The sequence below is a fragment of the Phascolarctos cinereus genome, unplaced genomic scaffold (assembly GCF_003287225.1).
Source record: "Phascolarctos cinereus isolate Bilbo 61053 unplaced genomic scaffold, phaCin_HiC Scaffold_726;HRSCAF=1367, whole genome shotgun sequence".
NCBI classification, from domain to species: domain Eukaryota; kingdom Metazoa; phylum Chordata; class Mammalia; order Diprotodontia; family Phascolarctidae; genus Phascolarctos; species Phascolarctos cinereus.
In genome coordinates, this window is record NW_027556098.1 from 130861966 (window position 1) to 130881425 (window position 19460).

At 44.9% G+C, this 19460-nt stretch overlaps 1 long non-coding RNA gene, 2 other non-coding genes and 1 pseudogene across 8 annotated transcripts; 3 read left to right on the forward strand and 1 right to left on the reverse strand.

Moving 5' to 3' along the window:
* The first annotated feature begins 3364 nt into the window (after positions 1-3364).
* Positions 3365-9222, forward strand: LOC110194671 (uncharacterized). 2 transcript variants are annotated; one of them, XR_002320767.2, is made up of 2 exons: positions 3365-4989; positions 6940-9222. It is a non-coding gene; the product is annotated as an uncharacterized LOC110194671 (long non-coding RNA). The 2 variants fall into 2 exon arrangements; XR_002320768.2 differs by having other exon boundaries at positions 3365-4983.
* On the forward strand, positions 3753-3943 carry LOC144454706 (U2 spliceosomal RNA). The gene has a single exon (XR_013483213.1). It is a non-coding gene; the product is annotated as a U2 spliceosomal RNA (small nuclear RNA).
* A 136-nt stretch (positions 9223-9358) lies between the features above and the next one.
* On the forward strand, positions 9359-17080 carry LOC110194670 (small ribosomal subunit protein eS25 pseudogene; annotated as a pseudogene). 4 transcript variants are annotated; one of them, XR_013482985.1, is made up of 2 exons: positions 9359-9423; positions 16357-17080. The product of XR_013482985.1 is annotated as a small ribosomal subunit protein eS25 pseudogene, transcript variant X3 (transcript). The 4 variants fall into 4 exon arrangements; XR_013482986.1 differs by lacking the exons at positions 9359-9423; positions 16357-17080 and adding exons at positions 9430-11008; positions 11090-11254; XR_013482983.1 differs by lacking the exon at positions 9359-9423 and adding an exon at positions 10220-11008.
* On the reverse strand, positions 10456-10619 carry LOC144454585 (U1 spliceosomal RNA). Its single transcript, XR_013483106.1, has one exon. It is a non-coding gene; the product is annotated as a U1 spliceosomal RNA (small nuclear RNA).
* Positions 17081-19460: the final 2380 nt, after the last annotated feature.

The window sequence follows — 19460 nt, forward strand, 5'->3', positions numbered from 1 at the left end:
ATATGAAAACAAGTGTTCAGATTCATTTGGAAATTCATAGTTTCTAATAGCACTACGGTTCGGTAGTTACATAAGTCTTCTTTCCACAATGTTGAATGCTGCACTCAGATGATATTATTTTCCCATCCCTACCTCATTCTACTCTGGACCTCAATTCATTGTAACTATTGCCACATGCAGGCCCTCTTGCTCTGAATGGCTGAATGTGCAGACTGACCAACAAAAATTACATCACCCTAAAGGTATTGGTAAACTAACATGAAAGAAGCAAATAAATAAATAAATAAAGGTAAAAATTTGAAGGCTTTAAATAAGTCACATTACATGCAATACTCAGAATAAGCATCACAACAGTTTTTCAAAAGGATATTACTTAAAATGCTCCATAAGTTATAACAGCTAGAAAACACTTTTCAGACAAATAAAGTCCGATCTACATAATTGGGAAAATATCAGTTGCTCATGGGTAGGCTGAGCTAATATAATAAAAATGGCAATTCCACCTAAACTAATGTACTTATTCAGTGCCAGAACAATCAGACTGCCAAAAAATGATTTTATAGAACTAGAAAAAAGAATAACAAGATTCCTCCAGAAGAACAAAAGGTCCGGAATATTCAGAGAATTCATGACAAGAAATGCAAGGGAAGGTGGCCTAGCCATACCACATCTTCAACTGTATTTGAAAAACAGCAATCATCACAACTACTTGGTACTGGCTAAGAAACAGAGTGGTGGATCAGTGGAATAGGTTAGGTACACAAGACACCGTATTCAATGACTATAGTAATCTACTGTTTGATAAACCCTAAGACCCTGGCTTCTGGGATAAGAACTCACTATTTGACAAAAACTGCTAGGAAAACTGGAAAGGAGTATGACAGAAACTAGGCATAGACCAACACCTTACACCATAGACCAACATAAGGCCAAAATGGGTACATGAGTTAGACATAAAGTGGGATATCATAGGCAAATTAGGAGAGTAAGGAACAGTTTACCTGTCAGATCTACAGGGAAGGGAAGAAGTTAGGACCAAATGAGAGACAGAGAGCATTACAAGATGCAAAATGAGTAATTTTGATTATATTAAATTGAAAAGATTTTGCACAAACAAAACCAATGCAATGAAGATTAGAAGGAAAGCAGGAAGCTGGGAAACAGTTTTTGCAGCAAGTGTCTCTGAGAAAGGCCTCATTTCTCAAGTACATAGAGAACTTTAGAAAGAATTTAGAAGAATACAAATCATTCTCCAATTGATATGTGGTCAAAGGATACGAACAGGCAGTTTTCAGAGGAAGAAACTGAAGCTATCTATCTATAGTCATATGGAAAAATGCACTAAATCACTATTGACTAGAGAAACGGAAGTTAAAACAACTATGACGTGCCACCTCACACCTATCATAGAAGCTCTTGTGACAGAAAAGAAAAATTACAAATGCTGGAGAAGATAGAGGAAAACTGGTCCACTAAGGCACTCTTGGTGGAGTTGTGAAGTGATCCAGCCATTCTGAAGAGCAATTTGGAACTATGCTCAAAGGGCAATCAACCTTTGAATACCTTTTGATTCAACAAGACCGTTAGTAGGTCTATATCCCAAGCAGATCCTGAAGAAGGGAAAGGGACCCAGATGCACAAAAATATTTATAGCAGCTCTGTGTGTGGTAACTGTGGGGATGCCCATCAATCGGGGAATGGCTGAACAAGTCATTGAATGTAATGGAATACTATTGCGCTTTATGAAATAACAAGCATGCAGATTTCAGAGAAACCTGGAAAGACTTACTCATGTAAGCAGAACCAGGAGAACACCGTACACAGGAACATCACCATCATGCAAGGAATAGCTAAGATAGACTTAACTCCTCTCATGAAGACAATGATCCAAGACTGTTCCAAGGGACTCATGATGGAGAATGTTCTCCACATCCAGAGAAAGAACTAATGGAGTCTGAATGCAGATCGAAGCATACTATTTTCACTTTCTTTTTTTTTCCTTAGCTTTTCCCCCCACTGTTGTTCTGTTTCTTCTAATATGGAAATATGCTTTACATGATTGCTCATGTATCCAATTGCTTACCGCGCTAGGGAGGAGAGGAGGAAAGCAGAGAAATTTGGAATTCCAAGTCTTATAAAAATGAATGTTTAAAAATTGTCTTTACAGGTAATTGGAAAAATAAAATATTACCTAAAACAAACAAAAAGAAATAACATCGGTGACGCCCGCTTCATACGAAGGTTTCTGAATTGGTTTTCATACTCATGAGTTGACCGTGTTGATATGCAGGAGAGCACAAAAGCTGGGGGGGCTCTAGTGAGGCTGATTCCCTGGTTGGCTTTGATGATTTTTTTGCCTCTGCGTTCTCCTGTGTGACCAAGGGAACACCTCTTGAAGCAGGGTATTCTGTCGGCTGCTGAAGATCAGGAGGCACGCCATATAACGAAAAGGTTTGTCCAGGTGAAACCCACATGTCAAGGTTAATGACCTCCCATGGAGCGGGGCATTCTTTCTGACTCTTCGAGGACAGAATCTTCCTCTCTGGAAGCAGATCCACGAGCAGTGAGTGTGACATTATGGAGGCAGATAGGGATGGGGTGTTGTCATCTGCCCAGGGTAGAATGAAGAGGACACATCACTCTTGAGTCCTCAGGCACCATCGCTGTCCAATTTAGGATCCAGGCTGGACGGTTGGCACCGAGGACTTGGGACACTGATGGGTGGAAGAAATGTTTGGCTGGCTGACCTTGCATACACACAGAAAAGCAGGAGTGTATTTGAACACGATCTCTTCGTAGGATTACCAGTGTGGTGGCTGCAGCGATCATAAGTGTGTGAGGTAGATGGAAATGTGCTACAGAAAACATGCAAGAGGCAGTATGGTAGAGGGGAGAGGGCATGGGGCTTGGAGTCATCGAACCCGGGTTCAGCTAGCCCCGGACGAGGCGTGAAATGGATTTTTGGAAAAGGGAGACGGAATGGTTTGTTTCTCTCATGTCTTACCATACTGAAAATGCCAGCTTCCTTGCTCTCCCCCTGCCCCCCTCTTCTTCAGTCTTTTCTATCGCTCAGGGCTCTGACAAGGCAGCGGGACACCCAGGTAGCCAGCAATTGAGGGCATCTGTGAACTGCTGGTCCCCCATCAAGGTGATCGGGGCGCCCCGCCTGCCCTTCCTGGTAGGTGGGTTTCTGCATAGCTTTTGGAGCCCTTTGAAGAAGAAACGGAAGGAAAGGAAAGGAAAGGAAAGGAAAGGAAAGGAAAGGAAAGGAAAGGAAAGGAAAGGAAAGGAAAGGAAAGGAAAGGAAAGGAAAGGAAAGGAAAGGAAAGGAAAGGAAAGGAAAGGAAAGGAAAGGAAAGGAAAGGAAAGGAAAGGAAAGGAAAGGAAAGGAAAGGAAAGGAAAGGAAAGGAAAGGAAAGGAAAGGAAAGAAGAAAAGGGAAGGAGAGATGACAGGGAAAGTGCGGGAGGGAGGAGAGCTATGCAAATATTGAGCAAGCCAGGAAGCAAAGGCTTCTGGGTGGCAGGAAAGTCACTTCCTGGCCGAAGAGAGGGCTACGATCTGGTAAAGGTCCATTTTCTGGGGTGCCTTTAGGCGACCGTGTGTTTGCGTAAAAGCGCCAGGCTGGCAGCTGTTTTGTGGAGTGTAGGAGGTAGCTGAGGGCGGGAGAGGCTTGGTGAAAGGCTTCGTAGTGGGCGCGAGTGGAAAAGGCTGTTGCTGCGAAGGGGGAGGGGAGTGGGCGGCTTGCTCTTTATCGCTTCTCGGCCTTTTGGCTAAGATCAAGTGTAGTATCTGTTCTTATCAGTTTAATATCTGATACGTCCTCTATCTGAGGACAATATATTAAATGGATTTTTGAACGTGGGAGATGGAATAGGAGCTTGCTCCGTCCACTCCACGCATCGACCCAGTATTGCAGTACTTCTGGGAACGGTGCACTTCCCTTCGGGGGGTACCTTGACGCGTAAGCAAAAAGAAAGAGACACGAAGAATTCCGTTGCTGTCCCAAGAGACCAGGAGTCAGAAGTGCTTTGGCTCCGGCTTGGCTCCGCAGAGGGCCGACAATCGCCTTCCCCCATGCGAGTTGCACTTGTCTTCCTAGCGCTTGCCTGGGGAGAGGTGGGGCTCAGTAGCAAAGAACCAATGCCTTTCCTTCCTCGAAAACGCATGCAGACAGTAATTTAAGCCACTGGATCAACTAGCCTGCATTCCAAGGAGACGTTTTGAGGTGCCTGAAAGCAGAGGACAGCGACCGCTCAGAATGACGAACCTCACCTCGAATTTTAAAAGCCACTGCATGATTTCTTCACTTTTCTCCAACGCGAAAACAAACAAACAAACAAAACAGAAAAGCTTTCAAGCTACACACACTCGCAGCCGCGCAGGCAAGTCCCTCCCCCCTCCCCTGCAAACACCCCAGGTTCTGGATGAAAAAGGAGACTACAACAGTAGGCTTCTAGGCCTGCTTAGCCGCCCCTGTCCTATGCCATGACAAGCACCGAGAACTCACTGACAAACCAACCTGTTGGGGGCTGGTAAGAGATGTCGGAATGGAGAGGTAAAGGTGATTGGGGGCTGGCAGGGGACACCTGAATGGAGAGGTGACACCCCAGGAGTTGGGACCCGCCTCTTCTGGGATAGCTTGCGGGCTCAGCAGTGAGCTACGCGGCAATCCAGGATGAGGTGCTGGGGAGGCTCCGCTAATGGGTTGTTGGCACCGCCTTCGGGGTGGATCCTTGTAGCCTTCATGACCCGCCCTCAGATTATATAACGGGCTGAGAACACAGGATCGGGGGATCCTCCACAATAAAGAGCATACACCACACTCGCGTCCTGTCTGGTCCTTGAGCCCACCTTTCCCCCAGGGTGGGTCCGGAGACGTCCGAAGCCTAGCTCCCAGGGAAGGAGACGTGCCTGAAGGGCCCAGCCCGGGTCAAGTGGCGCCCGAACAGGGACTTAAGTTCCTCTTCGGCGACCCCGCCAGGTACGGGTAAGTACCCTCTCTCCAGTGAAAGAGAGGAAGGGACCGACAGCCTATGCAGATCGGGGCTGCATAGAGGAAAGATGGGAGCACGATATAGTAAAGGAATTACACCGGAGGATAAGCGAGTGCTAGTCCTACAAGTGTATAAACTTTGTAGGGATAATGGGGTAAAAATACAGCTGAGACGCTGTCAGGAATGGGTAGAAAAACTTATAGTGGTGTCCCCGTGGTTACAGAACCAAGGGATTGATTATCAAAGATGGAAAATAGTTGGGAGTCAGATGTCTTCCTACGCAGAGACAGAACCAGGGTTCTTAAAACCAGAGGATTTTACTCTTTATGGCATTGTGACTTTTGCCCTCTCTCCGCGCCCTCCGCCGGTAATAGTAGCGGAGGAGACACAGGTAGGAACATCCTTATTAGGAGGGGAACAAGACCTTGAGGGTCAAGACGAGCCATGGCCTGAGCCCCCTAAGCCCCCTGAAATCCCGTCCGCGCCATGGCCGAGTCCGGAGCCGCTCCCCCCGTATGTGCCACGTTGGCAGCAGAAAGAGAAAGTTCCGCCTGTGGCGCAGTTAGAATTCCAGAAAGAGGAAGTTCCGCCTGTGGCGCAGTTAGAATTCCAGAAAGAGGAAGTTCCGCCTGTGGCGCAGTTAGAAATGCAGATACAGCAACTACAGGCCCAAATAAACCAAATGCGGCTTGACAAAAGAGGGAAGAACGAACAGACCCCGCAGGCCTCACTTTTACAGCACTCATTGCGAGAGGCCGCTAGGGACGGGCAGGTAGTAGACTGGAAAGAGTGGGGACAGGAATTCCCGATTTTTGTCCAGGGAGGTCCCGGAGGAGGTGGTCGGTCTCACCGACCAGTGCCCTATAAGTTCATGAAAGATTTGAAAGAGGCAGTAAAAGTATATGGAGCGGGCTCTTCTTATGTTAAGCAGCTGTTGCAATCTACTGTGGCTGTGGCCGCTTGGACCCCAGGAGATTGGGATGAAATTATGTCTGCTGTATTAGAGAGTGCTGCTTACACCGCCTGGTCGGCGTACAGACGCCGAGAGGCTAGGACCTGGGCGGAGGTTAATTTCCCTCAGAATGTAGAAGATACCATTAATATGCTAACTGGGTATGGCCAGTATGCTGGGCTGCAGGCACAGCTTTTACTCCCAGACCTTGCTATACAAGGTGCCCAGATGGTGGCGCTAAGAGCATTGGATAGACTAGGGGAGAAATCACAACCTCCTTTAAACAAACTCGTGCAAAGGCCAAAAGAAAGTGCCATGGAATTTGCGTCCCGAGCACAAGAGGTTGTGGAAAAGAGATATGGAGCAGGAGATGTTGCCCAAAAGCTGCTGATACAGCTTTTCAAAGAAGGACTTAAACAGTCACGAGGGTTGTTGTCAAAGTTACCACCAGACCCCACATGGGAAGAATGCATTGATGTCTGCCTGGAGGAAGGTCCCTTACCTGATGCAGGCATGATCCAGGTACTGACAGAAGCTTTCGCCGCAGCGCAGGCAGCTAACTCGGGGACTAGAGCAAAGGGGACTTGTTTCCGTTGCGGGAAAACAGGTCATTTTCAGAATCAATGTACCCAGGGTACCCCACAAGTCCGCTGTTTTAAGTGCGGAAGGGCGGGACATATTACGAGCCCACCAAACTTTGAAGCAGCTTCTTGTTAAACAAAAAGGGGGAATCCCAGGCAGACTTACCAGGGCCCTCCTTGATCAGGTTTTATTCACTTTAAATTTCTTACAAGTGACTGATGATGGCCTAACCCGAGCTGAGAGGTTTTTTCGCCCACGTGATACCGGTGTGCACGCACCGTCTTTGACCCCACGGCAGGAGCTGCTGGAGCAAGGCGCTTCTGTTATGTGGAGAGACCCTGAGGGTGTGTGGCATGGTCCAGATAGAGTAACTATCCGGGGGAAGGGTTATCTCTTTGTGTCTCCACAGAATGAAAAGGACAATGATAAAGGAAGATGGATCCCTGTCCGGTGGGCCAGAGAACTTGAGAAAAAAGAAGAAAAGGCGTACCAGGAGAAGGAGACACAAGAGGGGGCGCCGCGGGGACTGCCGTGTGTGCCGCCAGAGGAGATATAGAAACGAACCTTCTTGCGTTTCCACTCCGGTTATTTTCTTTCCACAGGCACGGGAGGGATAATGAGGCCTGAAATATGGCTCTCTCTTTTGCTGGTCGTTTGGGAATGTCCAACCCCTGTGATCAACCTACACCAATTTAACACTACCTGGGTCTCGTTGGAGACAGAGACACCTATGTACTGGGCACTAACACCACATCTGCCCATTTTTCAACTCATGACGTGGAATCACGAGGCAAGCCCACTTTTCCTCTTTGGCAACGCATCTTGGTTAACGGGTGACTTGGGACTGGCGGTTCCTATTATCTCCAAAACTGGAATGAACGTTACTTGGACTTCTGCGGCGTTGCCTCTGTGCTTATCCCCTTCAAATATCTCGAATAGCAGCATTTCTCAACTGTGCTATCCTCTTTCAAATTGGTCTATTTCCCAACCTTCCTTTCTAGAATCAGAGTTATTGAATGCTACTTATGGTTCCTTAAACATAACTCTCGCCTCTTTGATTCGCAATTTCAGTAATAACCATACTGTTACTACTTCGCTACCCCCTTGTCCACTTACCGCCCCTCATATATTCGAACCCCTTCATGCTTGTAGTACAGGAAACTTTAGTAGGTTGAACAATACTAACGAATCTATATGGTTTGCCGATAATTATCCACAAACTTCTATACTTCCTGCACCCATCCCCTTTAAAGAGAAGGCACCCTTGCAAAGTCATTGGTGGAAGGCAGGTCTTGCTCTTCATCCTACCTTTGTCCGCTACAATCAGACCGCTGCCAAAGTACAGCACGGATTTCCTTTTGCAACATGGCATAAGATTTTTGGGAACAAAAATAGTACTTGTCATGAGACGAATGCTACCACAACTACTGACATTCTTTGTTATACTTTTACAGCCGAGGCACAAACGACACCTGATGCTCTTTTCCTTTTGTGCCCTCCAGGGAACTTCACCATTTCAATCGTGCCCCAGGCAAATAACAAAACCGGTTACACTATACACTGTACTAATGCTACCTTGACTAACACTCTTAACACCTCCCATACCTCTTTTATCGTCCTGCTTTTACGTGTACCCCCCTTTACTCTTCACCCTGTGAGAGCCGATCCATTCGCATTGTCTTTATCGGATTCTCTCCTATGTAAACTGGTTAAACGGGATATTGATCCCACTGACATCGTGGCAGTAGCTGCGCTGGCCCTTTCAATTATAGAAGAGACACAAATAATGCAATTACATAAACAAGTCACTTTCTTAGCAGAGTCCTTGCAGCATTTCATGCATTTAGAAAGTCAAGCCTGGAAACATCAAGAGACACTCGACCGTCTCTTGGAACGACAAATCACTACCCTTTCTGCTACTGTGCAAGTATTGTTACATCAACAAGCTTTTATGCTGCGTTATATGCGCTTGTCATGTCATTATAAATATCGCCCTGTTTGTGTAACCCCTATCCCTTATAATTCAACCATGTATAATGATTTGGAGGACATTCTACGCAACGCCACCACAGGCGTTGTCTTTGCTACCGAGCTTCAGCAGCTGGATTTGATCATCATGGCCATAGAGAATGCTACCCTGCACTTTTCCCAAGATTGGGAGGACTCAATCTCCAAAACGGTTAAATGGTGGGACGATTTTCAATACCAAAATGTCCTCCAATGGATCCTCCATGGTGCTCTTGTACTTGTAGGAGGTTTTTTGTTATGTGTTTTCCTCCCATGCCTTATTTCTTGTTTTCTTTCTCTTCTCAAAAGATCCCTCGCAGCCCTTAAGGCAGAATTCCGTAATGCTAACAGCACCCATCCTCTTTAAACAAAAAGGGGGAGATTGTTGGGGGCTGGTAAGAGATGTCGGAATGGAGAGGTAAAGGTGATTGGGGGCTGGCAGGGGACACCTGAATGGAGAGGTGACACCCCAGGAGTTGGGACCCGCCTCTTCTGGGATAGCTTGCGGGCTCAGCAGTGAGCTACGCGGCAATCCAGGATGAGGTGCTGGGGAGGCTCCGCTAATGGGTTGTTGGCACCGCCTTCGGGTTGGATCCTTGTAGCCTTCATGACCCGCCCTCAGATTATATAACGGGCTGAGAACAAAGGATCGGGGGATCCTCCACAATAAAGAGCATACACCACACTCGCGTCCTGTCTGGTCCTTGAGCCCACCTTTCCCCCAGGGTGGGTCCGGAGACGTCGGAAGCCTAGCTCCCAGGGAAGGAGACGTGCCTGAAGGGCCCAGCCCGGGTCACCAACCCACAGAACCTAGGAATCCATCACAACTACGTGTACCTTAGAAATGCTCATCAGCACAGGGACCAATCGAGATTCCTGCGGATAGGTGAGTGAGTGGTGGTGCAGTCAGGGTGCAGAATGAGGGGCAGTGTTGTTGGTTTGGTGTTTTTGGTTGGGTTTTTTTTTTGGGTCATACTCAATGAGGCTATTTCTTTTGCCCTCTACTCATACATGTTCCAACGGTTTTCGGTTTTGCAGCAGTGGAAGGTGATAGGGAGAAAATAAAACTTTTGTTCTTTGAAAAAATGCATTTAATTCAAAACCAAAACCTACTCATTGACTGCTCAGGATTACTGTGGGCACCGAATTTCACCATGCAGCAAAAGACAAAAGGAACCCGGTAGAATATCAGGCAAGTCTTTCTTCTTTCTTTCTTTCTTTCTTTCTTTCTTTCTTTCTTTCTTTCTTTCTTTCTGTCTGTCTGTCTGTCTGTCTGTCTCTCTCTCTCTCTGTCTGTCTGTCTGTCTGTCTGTCTTTCATTCGTTTTCTCCCACAAAATGACTAATGTGGAAATATTTTACGTGATAGTACATGTATATCCTATATCGGATTGCTTACCATGTCAGGGAGGGAGAGAGGAGGGAAGAATGAAATTTGGAAATCAGAACTTAAAAAGGAACGTTAAAAAAATGGTCTTTACATATAATTGGTGGGGAAAATAAAAGATATGAGAGCTCGTCTTGGAAACCGTGAAGCAACATATGTCCCTAAAACCTGTGATGAGATGGAGTTTTCTCCACGCTTGGGTAACTTGCAGGAGGTCAGTTATGTGCGGGGTGTAGGCCTCAAAGGGTTGAAAAACGGCGTTGGAGATGAAGGTATCGTTATCCCCCCCCCCCCCGGTTAGTTAGGGAAGAAGGCTGAGAGCAAGGATTGTCCAGCACCACCTCGGGGTCTCAGAGGCGGTTTTGACTAGCAGCAGCAGTTTGGAAAGCACACTGACGACGTGACTGCTTGGGGAGAGTTTCAGAATAGCGAGCTGCTTGCTTTGTGGATCGCGAACAAGCAAGGAGACGCACTGTGGCAGAAAGCAGGTAGCAGCTGCAGGACCTGTGACTATTTTTGGAAGACTCGAGATCAGGGGAGAGCGCGAACGCAGTCCCCCACTACCACAAATTATGCAGTCGAGTTTCCCGCATTTGGGGAAATCGCAGGGGTCAGCCCATCCGGAGTGCAATGGATAAGCCTCGCCCTGGGGAAACCACCTTCGTGATCATGGAATCACCCCTGCCAGGTAAGTATGCCCCACCACGCCGCGCTCCACCACTCCCTCCACGCACACACACTCTAAACGCACGATCACTCACGCGGCGCTTCCACAGCCCAACGACACACGCTCCACAAGCACAAACCGCCAACACCCGCAAGCGCTTCAACCCCTCCCAACTCGCCTCGGCCCCTCCGACCCCCAAATCCACCTTTTCCAGACGCACAATCTGCTTGGTCTCCTCATCTGCATAACGGTCTGTCCCTTACTGACGTCACTCGCCAAACCTGCACCACAGGCGACCACCGTCTATTGGCTGATCATACTCCCCGCATTATCTCGAAAATGACTCCATGCAGGCCAATCAGCTACTGTTCCCTGCCCTGTTGTTTGAGTCCTGAACCTGTCCCTCATAGAGATCCAGGTCAGTGGGTCATCTACTTTAGCTCTCGCCTCTACCAGATGACTTCATCCATCTCTTTCTAAAACTTTTTTTTTCTTTCAGTTCTGGCTTTGTTCCCAACTGACTGGATGTCAACAGAAATTGTACAGGATCAGAACCCTGCAGAGGATAGGGCACCATCACTTCTACATAACCATGTGCACACAAACAAGAGTCAAAACTGGTTGGAAGTCAGGCAGGGAGAGGAAGTGATTGTGCCTTAAGACATTCCCTGCAGAACTGCAGGAAGTGAAATACTCGTTGTGATGAGATGTACTAATACTACAGGCAAGAGGAAAGGAAGGGTACAACAAGGGAAGGAAAAGTGCACATGCAAATAACTTGCTCCCTCGGTTTCTTTTTCATTTTAGGTTTTGCTGCATTGGCTTCACTTTCTTGAAATGAAGGAGGGTAGTTTTTGCTTTAAATAGGTGACACTTTTCTTGGGGGTCACAGATATTTCTGTAAGTGCAGGGTGTACCGTGAGACTCTTCCTCCTCTCCCGTGGCATAATCACCACCACGTAAATTATGCCATAACCAATAAACACAAGTCCACGCTGGAGCAGTTGATGAAGAGCCCAAAGTTCATACTAGCCAGATAGTTTCAGGTCTAAGTAGAAAAGTCACTTTGCCCTCCTTTGGTCTGATTTCAAACCGTGACAGCTACAGTCATCCATGCGACAGTTCCATTCAAAAACAGATGGCCTACCGCTTTTGGGACTTCCAGAATAAGCCAACAAAATCTAAGCATCAACAGCAGTGTTCTGCCCAGCATTTGGGTCAAGATATGGATCAATTGAGCAGAGCTATATATTACATTTCCAAATGAGACCGTTTGATAACCCAGAAAGAAACATATGGAGTCAGCTATGACTTGATTTTTATCAAAGAACTGACTGAGCTAGTAATATTAATTTGTTATTTGTGGTCACATACATTTTATGCATATTTAACAATGGCTTTCTTAGCTGTAGCTTTCCTATTTTAAATGGTAAAGTTATAGTCTTTGTGGCATTACATATTTGTCACTGTTAGTTTATCTCAATTTCACTTGGATGACTTTTAGTTTTTAGTGTTTTGCTTTCTGGTGAGGCAATCGGGGTTAAGTGCCTGCCCAAGGTCACACAGCTAGTAAGTGTTAAGGGTCTGAGGCTGGATTTGAAACTCAGGTCCTTCTGACTCCCAAGCCAGAGCTCTATTCAACTGAGCCACCTAGCTGCCCCTTGGATGACTTTTAAAGAATTGCTTCTCTACTGCTGCTGGAGGTTCATGACATTTGCATGATAACTGCTTTGATATTCCTCAACTGCATTTGCTAACACATGGGCTTGACCACTAACATGCATTGCCCTGTGTTGTACTGTTTCAGTATGACTGTCTGAGTTTTTCAATTGAATTCTCCGGGATTTCTCTGGACACCTGCTTGGTCATGATGTCCTTTCTTGTACCTGACAACTTCTATCCCACATCTTGATCATTTATCTCTGTAGATCCCACATCCACCTTCACCACCTGACTTGCTGATTTCAGCTAGATCTTTTCCATTTGCCCTCTTCTCTTCAACATCCAGCCAGTCACCTTTAAAACCTTTCTGACTTTCTGGTCTTGCTAGTGGATGTTGTTCCTGAATTGGCAACTCTGTAATTTAGTGGCTCCTAAGGATGATGAGAACTGTTCTCTCTAGTTAATTTTTGTCTTACACAAAAGGAGGCACTATTCTCTAGTTTTGGAACTCGTTACTGACTAGTGAATCACTAGCTAGTAATGTCTGATGCCATATCCCACAGAAACAACACCAGATGGATTGGACCCATGAAGGACAGGAAAGTGTCAACTAGTTACAGGCTTGGAACTTTTTTTCCTCTTCCTACCTTGTTTTGACAGGATGGTCACACACCAGTAATAAACAAATAAATACAATGCCACACAATGGTGTCAGGCCATGGTATTCAAAATGCTGTTCAGTTAAAACTACGACTGTGATGGCCAAGTGCCATGTTTGGTCTCTATCATTTATAGCTGGAAACCATCCACAGACAATACCTAAGCAAATAAATTGGCCTGATCGTTCTACAATAAAACTTGATTTTGGACCCAAATCACGTGACAGAAATCAGGAAATGGCAAATGTTACCCAGAGAAAAGAAGCGACTTTATGAGGCCGCTTTTGTAAATGAATGGATGGATGGATGGATGGATGGATGGATGAATGGATGAATGAATGAATGAATGGCAACTTTCAAACCCACTCACCCAGAGGCAAGCCCCTCCCCTAGAAACAACCTAAGTTGTGTATGCACATGATCACTAAAAAAAAAAAAAAGTGTGCTCTGAGGGCCTTCTTGGACATCACTGTCCTACTTAATGCCAAGCACCAAAAGCCCTCTCACTCATTGAGAAAGGCCCTCTCCTCAGCCTATGAATCAATTACAACTAAGTCGATATCAAGAATTCTGATTAACACAGTGACAGTAACTGGACTGATTAAGTATGCTCTCCACCTTCTTAAAGAGGGGTGGTATAATATGAATGTATTTGCTACGGCCAATGAGGGAATTTGTTTTGCTTGATGATACATACTTGTTATAATGATGTTTGTTTGCTGGTTTTCCTGATGAGAAGACAAACAGGTTAGGTAAAGCAAAATGTCAATTGGAAAAACAAAAATTAAAGAACCAGAACAACAACAACAACAACAACAGTTATCACTTCCACATTGACTTTCCCCACTGAGGTTTTGATAGATCATGGGTCAGCATTAGAAATTAAATGGATTTTGGGGGAAGTTTTTCAAAGCTTCATATGACACAGAAAAGGTTTAGAAACTCAGAAATGCATAAAATATATCTCTGGTATTGCATAATATCAACATATGTTATCTTTTAATACCATAATAATTCAGACTGCTTCTCTGGTAGGAAGGGAGGGCCAAACATTTTATGCAGATTTCCCAGATCTTGCGGGTGCCGGGCCCCTAACCCCTGTGATGTGGTAGGGATAATTGTAGTTCACTACCCAGGATTACCATGGTCCTTCCAAACTGCACTAAATTTCATCGTGTAGTCAAAGACAAAGAGAAATGGTTGGAGTATCATGTTATTCTAACAACACATTGGAAACTGTGTCTTGGAAACCATAAAACGAATTATCTCACTAGCTACATATACATACATGTATGCATATATGTGTAGATGTACACGCATATGTGTATAGAGAGGGGGAGAGTGGGGGGAGAAATGGGAGGAGAGAAAGGGAGGCAGAGACAGAGAGAGAGAGAGACAGAGAGAGAGAGAAGAGAGAGAGAGAGAGAGAGAGAGAGAGAGAGAGAGAGAGAGAGAGAGAGAGAGAAAAGAGAGAGAAAGGAGAGAGATTCACACTTGGAGAAACTGCTGGAGTCAGCACAACTGGAGTACCATCTCTGGATCTCAATGGGGAAAATCGCCTTCCTAATTATGATATCTCCCTTGCTAGAGAAGGACGAGAAATTACTGTCACCCGCCAATTCCCAGAAGCAACATTTGAAAAAATAACTAGTGCAGAAAATCCCTGGTAGGGCCTCAAGCCATATGGCAAAAGACCGAGGAAGTGGCATGTTGTGGGGGAGAGCAAGGTCAAAAGAAGTCACCTGTAGGATAGAGAATACCTGAGCATATTTAACAGCTGAGGGGCCAGACGATTGAGGGTAAATATGATGATCCCATGTTAGGGATGAGTAAACTCCTCCCTCAGATGAAAATGACTTGCTGTTAAGTGTAAGGGATAGAATTTGAGCCCATATTTCCTAGGTACCAATCCAGGGCACTTTGCTTGGTTTCTCAGTTTGGGGACTAGCTCTGGTTCAAGACTGCATCCTTTATGACACAACATCGTACAGCTCCATCCTCCGATTCCATAAACCTCTGCCTTTACATCCTAGTTAGCAGAGGTGTGGGTCCTGTGTCCAAAGAGTGGTGTGCCTGGGAATTGACTTGAATCATTTTGATCCTGGCGGTGGCTGTGAGGGTTCTTGAGGGGATGGAGTGGCATATCCAGATTGGCTGACTACAGACCTTGAATCTGAAGAATAAGCTAAGAAGCTCAGACAATCCTGAGAAACCGGGTGAATGCCTCTCTGCCACCTAGAAAGCTAGTCATTTTGTACACAGGACAGGACCAAGTCTTCTCGGAAGCTGTAAAACTAACATTTTGGACAGGTGAAACTGTGAATTGAGGATGAAGCGGGAACCTCTTCACAGGCTCATTATTCGTTGTTCAGTCATATCTCACTCTTGTGTGACCCCAGTTTGGGTTTCCTTGGCAAAGATGATGGAGTGGTTTCCCATTTCCTTCTCCAGTTCATTTTACAGATAAGGAAACGGAGGCGAACAGAGGTTAAATGACTTGCCCAAGGTTGCACAGCTAGTAGGTGTTTGAGGCCAGATCTGACCTCGGGTCTTCCTGAGTCTAGGCCTAGCGTTCCAGCAACTGCACCACTTAGCTGCCTCTTCCAATCAACTTGCTCAACAGCAATTGCCGGGAGGAATCCAGAAGATCTATGCTACATCTTGCTGCCTAAACATGGCCACCTGGTTTAAACATCCTTCCATTGTGCATCTTGAAGCAACCTGCTGAGAGTGACCCGTGAACCAGTTTTTAGCTTGTTCTTCATCACAGCCTGTACTAATTGTTGTTATCCCTGACTCTATATGATCCAGTACCATATACAGTATAATAGGGTGCCACCTCCACAGGTTCCATCCTTCAGAGGTTTTATACTACTCTGGACTACCTTCCAGGTGCCTGATATACTTTATTTTCCTTTGACGTGATTCGTTTCTCTTTTAAGTAATTTTAATTGTTTTTTTCCATTTTGATACTTTTCTCTATTTTAACAATCTCTGAACTCTCATATACTTTAAAACTTTTTATTGATGTTTGAAGTGGAGGATTTTTTGAGTGCAGGAATAAAGCATCTTTAATTGAGATAACAGGGTGGCAAGCCTGGCACCCTGGGGGATATCCCACCAACAGACGCACAGGAAAGCGTTTTTATATTTTTAGGAGAGAAGGGGGAGGAGGCAGTGTGAACTAGCAAGGCCTGGTCATGAGATCCCAGTCATCCTTGGCAATCTGGGCAAGGAAAACCACTTCATTCTGGCTGTTTTACCCTTCATGCCACGCATAACAATGGAAAGGGGCAAGGATATTAGGAGCTGAGATGCAACTCAAGCTAGGTTCTTTTACAAGGTACAGTTCCAAGGTGGGAGGGATTTAAGGTGTGGTTCAAGAGTAAATATCCTTTTTTTGGTTTTAAATAAAAACAAGTGGCTTTTCTGTCTGACATCTTAGCTTGGAGGCGGCAGCAGGGGGAGTTCCTGAAGCCTCACCATGCCGCCCAAGGACGATAAGAAGAAGAAAGATGCCGGCAAGTCGGCCAAGAAGGACAAAGATCCCGTGAACAAGCCTGGGGGCAAGGCTAAGAAGAAGAAGTGGTCCAAAGGAAAAGTTCGGGACAAGCTCAACAATCTGGTTCTGTTTGACAAAGCAACGTACGACAAACTCTGCAAGGAGGTCCCCAACTATAAACTTATCACCCCTGCAGTAGTCTCCGAGGGACTGAAGGTCCGGGGTTGTCTAACCCGGGCAGCCCTCCAGGAACTGCTTAGTAAAGGTCTGATTAAGCTAGTTTCCAAACACAGAGCACAAGTGATCTATACCAGGAACACCAAGGGTGGAGATGCTCCTGCTGCTGAAGATGCATGAAACGGTTCAACATGTGTGTACATTTTCAAAAATAAAATTATTGGACTAGAAAAGAAATACGAAAACAAGTGTTCAGATTCATTTGGAAATTCATAGTTTCTAATAGCACTACGGTTCGGTAGTTACATAAGTCTTCTTTCCACAATGTTGAATGCTGCACTCAGATGATATTATTTTCCCATCCCTACCTCATTCTACTCTGGACCTCAATTCATTGTAACTATTGCCACATGCAGGCCCTCTTGCTCTGAATGGCTGAATGTGCAGACTGACCAACAAAAATTACATCACCCTAAAGGTATTGGTAAACTAACATGAAAGAAGCAAATAAATAAAGGTAAAAATTTGAAGGCTTTAAATAAGTCACATTACATGCAATACTCAGAATAAGCATCGCAACAGTTTTTCAAAAGGATATTACTTAAAATGCTCCATAAGTTATAACAGCTAGAAAACACTTTTCAGACAAATAAAGTCCGATCTACATAATTGGGAAAATATCAGTTGCTCATGGGTAGGCTGAGCTAATATAATAAAAATGGCAATTCCACCTAAACTAATGTACTTATTCAGTGCCAGAACAATCAGACTGCCAAAAAATGATTTTATAGAACTAGAAAAAAGAATAACAAGATTCCTCCAGAAGAACAAAAGGTCCGGAATATTCAGAGAATTCATGACAAGAAATGCAAGGGAAGGTGGCCTAGCCATACCACATCTTCAACTGTATTTGAAAAACAGCAATCATCACAACTACTTGGTACTGGCTAAGAAACAGAGTGGTGGATCAGTGGAATAGGTTAGGTACACAAGACACCGTATTCAATGACTATAGTAATCTACTGTTTGATAAACCCTAAGACCCTGGCTTCTGGGATAAGAACTCACTATTTGACAAAAACTGCTAGGAAAACTGGAAAGGAGTATGACAGAAACTAGGCATAGACCAACACCTTACACCATAGACCAACATAAGGCCAAAATGGGTACATGAGTTAGACATAAAGTGGGATATCATAGGCAAATTAGGAGAGTAAGGAACAGTTTACCTGTCAGATCTACAGGGAAGGGAAGAAGTTAGGACCAAATGAGAGACAGAGAGCATTACAAGATGCAAAATGAGTAATTTTGATTATATTAAATTGAAAAGATTTTGCACAAACAAAACCAATGCAATGAAGATTAGAAGGAAAGCAGGAAGCTGGGAAACAGTTTTTGCAGCAAGTGTCTCTGAGAAAGGCCTCATTTCTCAAGTACATAGAGAACTTTAGAAAGAATTTAGAAGAATACAAATCATTCTCCAATTGATATGTGGTCAAAGGATACGAACAGGCAGTTTTCAGAGGAAGAAACTGAAGCTATCTATCTATAGTCATATGGAAAAATGCACTAAATCACTATTGACTAGAGAAACGGAAGTTAAAACAACTATGACGTGCCACCTCACACCTATCATATAAGCTCTGTGACAGAAAAGAAAAATTACAAATGCTGGAGAAGATAGAGGAAAACTGGTCCACTAAGGCACTCTTGGTGGAGTTGTGAAGTGATCCAGCCATTCTGAAGAGCAATTTGGAACTATGCTCAAAGGGCAATCAACCTTTGAATACCTTTTGATTCAACAAGACCGTTAGTAGGTCTATATCCCAAGCAGATCCTGAAGAAGGGAAAGGGACCCAGATGCACAAAAATATTTATAGCAGCTCTGTGTGTGGTAACTGTGGGGATGCCCATCAATCGGGGAATGGCTGAACAAGTCATTGAATGTAATGGAATACTATTGCGCTTTATGAAATAACAAGCATGCAGATTTCAGAGAAACCTGGAAAGACTTACTCATGTAAGCAGAACCAGGAGAACACCGTACACAGGAACATCACCATCATGCAAGGAATAGCTAAGATAGACTTAACTCCTCTCATGAAGACAATGATCCAAGACTGTTCCAAGGGACTCATGATGGAGAATGTTCTCCACATCCAGAGAAAGAACTAATGGAGTCTGAATGCAGATCGAAGCATACTATTTTCACTTTCTTTTTTTTTCCTTAGCTTTTCCCCCCACTGTTGTTCTGTTTCTTCTAATATGGAAATATGCTTTACATGATTGCTCATGTATCCAATTGCTTACCGCGCTAGGGAGGAGAGGAGGAAAGCAGAGAAATTTGGAATTCCAAGTCTTATAAAAATGAATGTTTAAAAATTGTCTTTACAGGTAATTGGAAAAATAAAATATTACCTAAAACAAACAAAAAGAAATAACATCGGTGACGCCCGCTTCATACGAAGGTTTCTGAATTGGTTTTCATACTCATGAGTTGACCGTGTTGATATGCAGGAGAGCACAAAAGCTGGGGGGGCTCTAGTGAGGCTGATTCCCTGGTTGGCTTTGATGATTTTTTTGCCTCTGCGTTCTCCTGTGTGACCAAGGGAACACCTCTTGAAGCAGGGTATTCTGTCGGCTGCTGAAGATCAGGAGGCACGCCATATAACGAAAAGGTTTGTCCAGGTGAAACCCACATGTCAAGGTTAATGACCTCCCATGGAGCGGGGCATTCTTTCTGACTCTTCGAGGACAGAATCTTCCTCTCTGGAAGCAGATCCACGAGGCAGTGAGTGTGACATTATGGAGGCAGATAGGGATGGGGTGTTGTCATCTGCCCAGGGTAGAATGAAGAGGACACATCACTC